Source organism: Colobus angolensis, unplaced genomic scaffold, assembly GCF_000951035.1.
Source record: "Colobus angolensis palliatus isolate OR3802 unplaced genomic scaffold, Cang.pa_1.0 Scaffold191, whole genome shotgun sequence".
Taxonomy (NCBI): Eukaryota; Metazoa; Chordata; class Mammalia; order Primates; family Cercopithecidae; genus Colobus; species Colobus angolensis.
This window is the reverse complement of record NW_012115055.1, coordinates 4,400,589-4,409,572: the sequence shown is the minus strand read 5'-3', so window position 1 is coordinate 4,409,572 and position 8,984 is coordinate 4,400,589.

The window sequence follows — 8,984 nt, the reverse complement described above, 5'->3', positions numbered from 1 at the left end:
GGGAGGAAGGAAGGAAGGCAGACAGGCAGAATGGGTGGGGAGGAGGAAGGGAGGGAAGGAAGGGGGGCAGGCAGAATTTGCTCATCTTTTGGATTTACTCACCATGCAAAATAAAATGCTGTTAAAAAAAAAACCCACAGTAATATCATATATTTGGTGAGGGATTTAGTAAAATAAGCATGGAGCCATTAAAACCAAAGCAGCCTTTCATAACTGCCTATGTTGCAAACACATGTAAAAAATAATATCAATCTGAATGAGGCTGGGCAATAATTACATCTTGAATTTGCCCCAATCCTTGCCAAAAAAGGTCTCATAATTTGTTCATCATGTAGTCAAACCAAGGAATCTACACATGATTTGGCACAATTTGGTAAAGCTATTTCTTGTGAAAGTGGCTAAATCAAATCATTACTTGGCAGAAAGAAATATAGTAGATAGGATACCGTTTGACACATGGCACTGCACTGCCTAACACCCCCCATATGATACTTATTCTGGTATCAAAACTAGTCATGAAGAAATAGATTCTCAATGTATTTCCTTCTAACATGCACTTGGATAAGCATGCTCACATCCTTCTGCATGGCCAGTTCCTAGGCTTACAGAATTTTATGTGTTCTCACACCGTTTTTAAATATGTATGTATTTATTAATTTATTATTGACAAAGAGAAACTATATAAATTTATGGTGTACAACATGATGTTTTGATATATGCATACATTTTGAGACAGCTAAATCAATCTAATTAACATACACATTACCTCAAATGCTTATCTTTTTGTGGGAACACTTAAGATCCACTTGAGTATATAATACATTGGTATTAACTATAGCTACTCAGTTGTACAACAGATCTGCCGAACTTGATCACTCCGCTTTATTAATTAAAAGGTGTCAAAAGTTTGAATTAGTTAAAAAAATTTTTGTAAGTACATCTTTAAATGTAACAAAATTGAAGTATTTTGAGCTTAGGTAAGCATCTGTAATATTTGATAACATATCTTGATTCTTTGCCTGTGGGGAAAAAGCAAAACCACACATCATTAAGAATCATAGCTTGTAACATTTGGCTATGTTGTAGGAAAATCTCAGTTAACATTACTGGCATACGACTTGCTTACTTCTCTAAATGTCATCAGCTTCATTAAAGCCAAGAATTTGAATTATTCAGTATCAGGGGTCTTGTTTTCCATAAAATGGGAGCAAAATATGCGGTGTTTATCTGTATACAGATATTTCCTCTATTTCCAGAGTAAAAGTCTCAAGGAATTTGATAGAACTTCAATGGGATGGTGTATCTTTTATTTGAGAAGAAGAGAAAAATATTCTTAGAACAATTTGACTAGAAGGGGTCTTATTTGACAAAGTTTAATGAGAAGATTGTTTACTTGGAGCAATGGGTTTTAAATTGTGGTACGTTGAAGAATTATCTGGAGGGCTTGTTAAAACAGACTAGTGGGTTCCACCCCCAGAGTTTCTGTTTCAGTAGATCTGTGGTAAGACTTAAGAATTAGCACTCTGATATCCACTGACTTAGGCAATATTTTGATTACAAGAATGATTTATTCTTTAAGACTCTGCATTCAGAATTGCAGATGGCACTGATAGACTATGAGCTCTTTTGGCCAAAATGCTACTGTGGAAAAGGAGATTAGATAAACTACATGATCCTTCCAGTGTGATAAAAATACTTATATCCACCAGATTTGAAGGTGACATAGCATTATTTGTTTCTTTGTTAGACAAAGAAGACACCCGAAAATGCTGTTCATTTTTTTAAAGGTTTCATTAAAATCAAAATGTGGACTTATCATAGAATAGAGGCCGAAATTTCAGAGGTGTTGATAAAAATTAGGAAGTTTTATTCATTAAACTAAAGATATGATATGCATACTGATGTTCAACTCTTTTTTCAGGATCAATAAATACAATCTCATTAAAATAATTTTAAGCAAATTAAATTATAATATTATTTGTCAAATTTGACCCTCAGAGATTTTCCTGTCATCAACTGGTTATTAATTTTTCATTTAAACATAAGACAAAGAGATGAATAAATCTCTTTTCAGTTAAATCTTTGTATATATATTTTAATGATCTATTTTTAGCTAATATAGACAAACCATTCATTGCATCGTAATATGCATTTTATTATTCCAATACTAATTCCAAGCTGCTTAATTCTCTGATTGGCAGTCAGTTCAGAATCTACTTTTGAATCTTTTCCTCTTCCTTTTGCCTCATATAATTTTCAAAAGCTCCTCAGGGATTTATGGTGTCCAGCTCCTATGTGCCAGACAGATACAGTCTGGTTATGCCCTTTCCACCCTCATTCCTCAGAAGGCATGAAGTCACTACTTAAGACTGTTCATACAGAGCTGGAAGCTTAACACTACTGCGATAACTCATTGGTGTCTAATTTGCAGCATGGCCTGTAGTGTTTCTTCACAGAGAGGGATTCTACTTCGCAACATGAACCTTGGCCCATGTTTATCATCCTGAGGTTGTTGCCTTTGGTCCTCACTGATCTTAAGTGCACATCTTCTCAAGATAGGAGAAGGCTGCAAAAGTGCTGGGCATGAATGGTTCTAGCCATTTTCCTTTCAGGATCCTGAAATCCTTTCTGCTCTTCCAAAGAATAAAGTAAATTTACTAGTGTCTAAAAACAGAAATTAGCTTACCTTTTTTTACCCTTGTGAAATAAACAACTTACGTTTGCCCAGTCAGTGTAAGCAGAATGACTATCCTCAGAGATTTCTATACAACCATTCTGACTTTTTATAGGAGGTTACCTTTGCTGATCCAAAGGTGATTTTTTATCCTGGCTCCCTGTTTTTGGCACTTTAGGCATAAAAAATAAATAAGAGAAAACAAACTATGTAACTGATAGACAAATGCAATAAAATAAATTTAAAGTCAATTTGTAATCACATGTGATCATGTGGTTTTTTTTAAAGGAAAAGGGTTCATATACAATTTTTCTCAGGTTTTCAATGAGATTCATGAACCAAAACAAGTTTATATCCAATGGCTGGGATGTATGAAACATTAGGGGTTAGGAAATGTACTAGTAATTTTTGAAAAGAGGAGTCAGCACAGAAGATAGCTAGGATGTATCAGAGGTACAGGTAAAGAACAGGAGAAACTGATATCGTGGAAGCCAGGAAAGAAGAGAGTTTAAGGCTGAAGAATCCAGTTACATGAAGAACGCTGCAGTAGTTGCTATTGGGAGCATTTCCAGAGTGTTGCTATTAAGGTTGTCACCTCAGTGTGAGTTACCTCAGGCAATATCGTCAATGAATAGAGCCTCCAGGGAGAACCTCCAGACTGCGGCAGTGGAGGAGGATGACAACTTAAAGGAAGCAGTGGGAGGTGCAGAAATTCTCCCTGGCTCCCCATGGCAAATAAATAATTGAGAACCAGCCTAACCATTCAGGGATGTTTATCTGGCCTGATTCTGCCTTGTCACTTTTGTACATCTTCATTTATCATGTGCAGCTACCGCATCGCACCAATGCTTCTCAAATTATTTGTGGTTAAAAGGAGGGGAGGAAGTTCTCACCAAATCCATCATGGGCTAATACTTTTGTAAAAATCCATTAAAATAAATTATCAGAAAAATGACATAAGAGATACAGATAAACTGCAAACAACATTTTTTAAATTGTTAGACCTAATAGACATAAAAGTGCTCAAAGTGTTATAAGGGTTTGAAAATGTTGACTCTCATTTTCTCTTTTTATCTCATTGAAGAAGGCTATCATCTGATAGAAAGACACTGGCCTACAGATCACTCTCAAAGGCACACTAACTAGCACTTCTATTTTTTTTTTTTAAGATATTTCAGTTTAAATGCCTTCTGCATAGCCTTTTTTCTGATTCTTCTAAAAACACACTGTTCCTTTGCCTCCGTTCCCATTTTTCAGCCTCATTACTCACCTCCTTATCTGAAACTGGTGTCAATCTAGGATGGATCTCTGCACAGTTAACCTGACCATTATGAGTAGGCTCTTCTCCCCTAAATCATATCTGCTTACCCAAATCCACCTATCTTTTACAGGCCAGGATAACGCTCTTCATTCCTGAAGTTTCTCTATGTTCCACCACTCAGAGTTACAGCGATATATTTCATTAGATCTGTATTTTTCTTTACCATCTAAAGCAATTTACTTTAAAAAAGCCACTAAGGCATTTTCCTATCTCTTCACTTTAATGAAAAGGTATGGAGAATATTACACTTAGGAGCCACAGAATAACTGTCTGTTGAAGTAGATTAAACCAAGTAGGAAGAACTGTAAAAATTTAGTTGGTGACTGAGGAGGACCCTGTCTGATTAAACATGGTCCCTAAAGTCAGCATAGAAAGCAGTGTCTGCTGACTTAAGCTCAGGGGATCTTTTCAATTTGTTGCATTTCAGGTTGATTCTTGATGTTTCAAATGAGTATTATCCGAAGGCAGAATAGCAAATGCCCATTAAGGATCATGTTGGGGTTGAAATTCTAGAAACTGGGATTTGGGAATTTGAGACTACCTGAGAGGGATTGAATATCTTAGCCATCAGAATTCTGGTTGAAAATATCACTCAGGAAAATATATATATATCTCATCAATCTAGGGAGATGGAGTAAATAGCAATTTTATGAAGAAAACAATTACAATGAAAAGCCCACTGCTGATTAGGCAACTTGATTATTTTATTTCCATTATGTATACATGCCTACAATCAATATTATAACTATAATGATATGATCAAAAATGATATCACAACTATTACTTTAATAAACTGCTCTTTTTATTGATTTTACTGTTCAGTCACATGTGGTCCAAAAGCTTTTCTATTTCCATGAAATGTATGGAGTACTTTCACTTACTTATATTTATTGAATACTTACAAAATATTTATTAAGGGTAGTAATACAAAAGGTTAGAGCTTCCATGGTGAGAATGTATCCCAACTTGGCTCCATTTTCTGCACTGCAGTTAACAGAGTTCAGATTTCTACATTTTATGATTAGTGCATACTGGTAGACTAACGGCTGTGAGAGTCGCTCTTCATTTTCTATCATAACTTTAGCTCCCCATGAAGATATATAATTAGACTGGGTAGCACAATCTGATTATCTGTCAAATATAAATGAGTCACCCTGCTACCTCCAAATACTAGTTCACTGTGTCTACAATGAATTAAGACACTTCAGTCCTGGATGCAAAAGTGATAATAAAATCTTCTTTCAGTCAGCACATATTTATTGGAATGCCTGCTGTGTGCCAAGCAATCTAATATTTAGAGAGCAGTTTTCAGATAAATTTTACATAATTTTTTCAACTGATCCTCAGAACAGTTATCTAATCTATGGATGCAGAAATATTGCTCTCAACTTACAGATGAGGAAACAGTTTGTGGGGAAAAGTGATTAAGTAAGGATCACATGGTTTGAAATTATATAGTTATGAATAAAAATCAAAACTTCTGACTCATCACCATTCAATTTTTTCACTAGAGCATGCTTTTCATTCAAGAATAAGATGTTCGATGCATGATAATAGAAGTCTGATATCTTTTGTGTGAATTTCTTTATCATCAAATTATTTGTAATTATGGAAAATCTATTTTCCACTCCTAGAGTATTAGCCCTGTGGGAGCCCAGTGAGAGTCATGTACCAAAGATCTTTAAAATGAAATAAATAGAAGCTGTAAATGTTTCTCCAAAGAATAGCCCACTTGAACCTATGATAAAAGGATATTTAACAATACCAGTTGTTATGTTTTCACTGAATTAGTAGTGTTTCTCAGTATTAGTTCAAAAAACAGTATCTGGAAAGATAATTCTTGCATGTATACTAAATGTGCACACATTACCTTGTAATTAACCCGTTAAATGGTCTTCATAAAAGTTTTCTTGTTGTATAGCTAAGAATATTCAAAGTCCAAGGAAAGGTCCCAATATAAACAAGCGATCTGTTGCAAAGCCCTTATGTCTGCCACTATACCACAGTCCTTTAATAAATGTACTGAAGACAGATATATTTCACTAAAATGTAAGCTACAAGAGGGCAGTGTTTTTTTTCCGTTTTGTTCACTGTTGTATCGTTAACTCTAAAATAATATCTGACATCCAGTATGCACTTAATAAATACTTGTGTAATGAATGAAATGCTTTGAAAATGTCTATTTTCATCTTGATTCTTACTTGATTGCATTTATGTCTATGATATTAGGGACAGTTGTCTCAGAATAATAAAATTTTATAATTTACTATATTGCTAAGTAAAGCTAAAGTAGGTAGTTGATCCTTTTGATGCACAGTTAGCTCATCGTACCCCACAAAAGTGTGGGATAAATAGAACAATGAATATCCATCAGTAGCACTGACATAATTGAAAGCACCCATATGCCACTGACCATGCATCAGGACTTTGCAGATAAAGAGGATAAAAAGCAGCATATACAAATGTTTGTAGCCTAGTGTTGGTCATAGAGTATGCTCAATAAACATTAACTGATCTACATTTGATATGGATCTCAATAAATGGAAAAATGTGTGTATATAAGGTAATCTTATTTGATCCCTATGAAAGTAAGACTAAATGGCCTTACAACTGCACATGTGTATTTAATAAAATTTAAGAGAACTCTTGAATGTAGTAGTTATGCTAGTAGCATTTGTAGACAGAGATACCTTGGTTCATATCCTGATTTTGTCAATTACCAGCATCCTAAATTTTGGCAAGTTACTCAATATTTCTAAGTAACTTTATTTTTTTTTCAAAGTGAGGATGATAGTAGTAACAACTCTACAAGGTATTAGTGAGTAGTACTTGAGATATCTGCATTGAAGGCCACAGGGAGTGTTGGGCCATAGAATAGAGGGCAAGTTCAGATCAGCAATGCCAACTTGGCTGATCCAATTTCTGTAAGTTATATTCTAGTACGGGCCTCTTTGCTTCTGTAAATCCACATATGATATTGCCCTGAATCCATGTTCCACGGTGCATAGGAATCTAAATTCCTCTCCAAGGTTTCTGAAGAATCACGATTTCACAGTGACTTCTACATCTAATGAATTGCTTCCAAGCCTTTTATTTTTAGATCAAACATTTTTACTGACTGAGATGAGAAAATAAGGAACTTCCTAAAATTCTGCCCATTCCCCAAAATACATATTCATATAAAGTAGTAATAAAATTTTACTGAAGATTTTGGATTCCAGGAAAAGATACCACATTAAAACAATTAAATAAATTGAAGTTTTTTATTAGATAATCTTTTAATTAATCTATTTATTTTTAGCTATCTAAATATTTGTACAATTTACAATTGCAAAGATATGGAAACAATCAAAGTTTCCATCAATCAATGAGTGGATAAAGAAAATATGGTATATATACACTATGGGATACTATTCAGCCATAAATAGGAAGAAAATAATGTCTTTTGCAGCAACTTGACTGGAGCTAGAGGCAATTATTCTACGTGAAGTAACTCAGGAATAAAAAACAAAATACTGCATGTTCTCATTTATAAATGGGAGTTAAGCTATGATTACACAAAGGTGTACAGAGTGATTTAATGGACTTTGGAGATTCAGAAGGGGAAGGAAAAAGAGGAGTGGTAGACTAAAAAACTACATATTGCATACAAGATACACTACAGAGGTGACAAGTGCACTAAAATCTCAGAATTCACCACTGTATAATTCATCCGTGTAACCAAAAACCACTTGTGTCCCAAAAGCTATTGAAATAGTTTTTTAAAGTTTGTGTTTTCCTGTCATTTTGCTCCAAATAGTTACTAAGAATTCTAAGATTTTATTTGCCCAGCATTCGCTCCCTTATATACTCCCCTCTCCCTACTAATCTCCATAAAAATTCTCATTACCTAAGCAAAACATATTTGCAATTTGTTTCTTTATTTTGTCAAAGAATTATGTAGTACTTGTAATTTTAGAATCTTATATTTTTGTACCATGAAACTTAAAACTACCCACCCCCAATGAAAGGCAGTTATTTTTTCAAAGAATAGTATTGTATAAATTCTACAATAGTGTTTTTTTCACTTCATTATGCTTATGACTTTGTGAAGACGGCCATGCGTCTCTTATGTTTATGCTTCTTGCTACTATTGAACTATGGTTACTCCAGCCACCACTAATAAGTCACCATACGAATTACTGACTCTATCTCTTACTAGAACATTCTTGCATATCAAAGCTTATTTCTACCAGTTATGATTATTTTCTCTCCCCAAATAACAGGATTAAACTCAAACTGTGTGTGTGTGTGTGTGCGTGTGTGTTGTATGCTCCTATAACATCTCATAATACAGTGCGTATTTTCAGTGATCCAGACTTTAGAAACATGTTCTCCTCCTCCTATAAGTGTCCCCTTTCTTTTAAGTGTGCTTAGTCTCCCTACCAACTGCCATGGTCTTCTTCTATGGCATCATATGCCAACTCTATTAAATCCTTTTATTCTGTGAAGATTTTAACACTTTCCCAACATTCTACCTCATAACTTCCAATTTCCTTGGAACAGCTTCCATGTGAACCTCCCATTTAGCAATCTGACATATTCACTTAGTTGGTCAAAGGATAATTTCATCAAGCTAAACAGAAGTTGCTACAAAATCACTAATAAAAGCATTCTTTATTTTTACCATGTCTGACTATCTTACCTATATGATAGGTCATTTTCTCTAATGTAGTCCATAATCTCTAATTGTACAAATCTCTTAGATGCAGTTTCCATTTTCTAGTTTGGTTTTTATGATTTTATTTATAGCTACTCTTTCATAAATACAAGTAGACCTTGTTTTATTGTACTTCCACTTATTGCACTTGGAAAAAACTTATGTGTTCTACAAATACAGAGTCTGAGGAAACCCCAAATTGAACAAATCAATCAGCTCCATATTTCCAACATGTGTTCACGTTGTTTCTCTGAGTCACATTTTGGCATTTCTTACAATACTTCAAACTT